This window comes from Schistocerca gregaria, chromosome 7 (genome assembly GCF_023897955.1).
Source record: "Schistocerca gregaria isolate iqSchGreg1 chromosome 7, iqSchGreg1.2, whole genome shotgun sequence".
NCBI classification, from domain to species: domain Eukaryota; kingdom Metazoa; phylum Arthropoda; class Insecta; order Orthoptera; family Acrididae; genus Schistocerca; species Schistocerca gregaria.
Window position 1 is genome coordinate 259066635 of NC_064926.1, and position 1798 is coordinate 259068432.

The following is a 1798-nucleotide window of genomic DNA, read 5'->3' on the forward strand; positions in this document are numbered from 1 at the left end:
ACCTAACTAACCTAAGGACATCACACACATCCATGCCTGAGGCAGGATTCGAACCTGCGACCGTAGCAGTCGCGCGGTTCCGGACTGAGCGCCTAGAACCGCGAGACCACCGCTCATCCTCGACGACTGTCAGCTGATGGCGGAGGAAGATATTGTTACGTAACAAGCCAGATATCTTGATGGACAAATGTTCGGGCTAACCATCAGACACAAACTGAACCCCTGACAAAGCAAGGGGTCCTGACAGGTGGGGCATGCAATATGCCTTTGAAGCGGGACAATCACTTGCTGCAAACAATCATCGGTCTGAAAACAGACATTCTCAGCTTTCTCGAAACTAAGTCGTAGCCGGCCTATGTGGCCGTGCGGTTCTAGGCTCTTCAGTCTGGAACCGCGTGACCACTACGGTCGCAGGTTTGAATCCGGCCTGGGGCATGGATGTGTGTTCTGTCCTTATGTTAGTTAGGTTTAAGTAGTTCTAAGTTCTAGGGGACTGATGACCTCAGATGTTAAGTCCCATAGTGCTCAGAGCCATTTGAACCATTTGAGCCACTAAGTCGTATCCCGTGGGCAAGCGCGACAATGCGTCTGCATTCACATGCTTCGGTGTCGATCTGTAATGAATCTCACAGTGATAAGCCCTCTAAAACAAAGCTCAACGCTGAAACTGTTGTGTAGAGGAGGAAATGTAACTCTCGAGCTGCATATACAATGACCAGGGCCTCCTTCTTGATTTGAGAATAATTCCGTTGTGAAGCTGTCCACCTCTTGGAGGCATATGCGATAGGATGTTCAGAACAGTCAACATTTTTGTAAACCAAAACTGCCACAACAGCATATGGGGAGATATCTATGGCAAGAACAAGCTTTATATTTACTAAGATGGTATCTGTTCTTTCAGACATGCCCGAAAGAACAGATACCATCGGTGACCAAGCAGCTCGTTAGAACGAAATTACAATGAAATGAACATCCTTAGCTGCCCCGACCGGGACTGGAACCCGGGATCTCCTGCTTACATGGCAGACGCTCTATCCATCTGAGCCACCGAGGGCACAGACGACAGCGCGACTGCAGGGATTTGTCTCTGGCACGAGTCCCGCGAAAGTCACATTCTCAGCGTATTCTCCCGCCCATTATACTCATTACTTGCGGCGCTTTGCCGATTCCCGTAAGAGTTCGGGCACTGTTTGTGCATTCACACAGAAGAAGAAGATGGTCAAGTGGCCGGAGAGCCTTAACTATATATATACTAAGATGGTATCTGTTTTTTCGGACATGTCCATCTCAGTATATATATAGTTAAGACTCTCCGGCCACTTAACCATCTTCTTCTTCTGTGCGAATGCACAAACGGTGCCCGAACTCTTACGGGAATCGCCAACGCGCCACAAGTAGTGAGTATATTGGGCGAGGGCGCTACCAATGTAGTGCGGGAGAATACGCTGAGAATGTGGCATTCGCGGGAGGCGTGCCAGAGATAAATCCCTGCAGTCGCGCTATCCTCTGTGTCCTCGGTGGCTCAGATGGATAGAGCGTCTGCCACGTAAGCAAGAGATTCCTGATTCAAATCCCGGTCGGGGCACTCATTTTCATCTATCCCCGTTGACGTATGTCAACGGCTGTAAGGAACTAAGGGTGTTCATTTCATTGTAAGAACAAGCTTTTTACTCGGCGTAAAAGCACCGAGCCACAGCGATGACTTGAGCAGCGACTTGATCTGGGCCAATGCTCTGTCGCAGTCTGCCGATCAAATAAAAGGAACACCATTTCTTACGCAAGTCGTTGAGTGGATGAA

The 1798-nt window shown here is 49.1% G+C and overlaps 1 non-coding gene across 1 annotated transcript; it reads right to left on the reverse strand.

Annotated features, from left to right (window-relative positions):
• Positions 1–980: 980 nt before the first annotated feature.
• Trnat-ugu (transfer RNA threonine (anticodon UGU)) lies at positions 981–1055 on the reverse strand. The gene has a single exon. It is a non-coding gene; the product is annotated as a tRNA-Thr (tRNA).
• Positions 1056–1798: the final 743 nt, after the last annotated feature.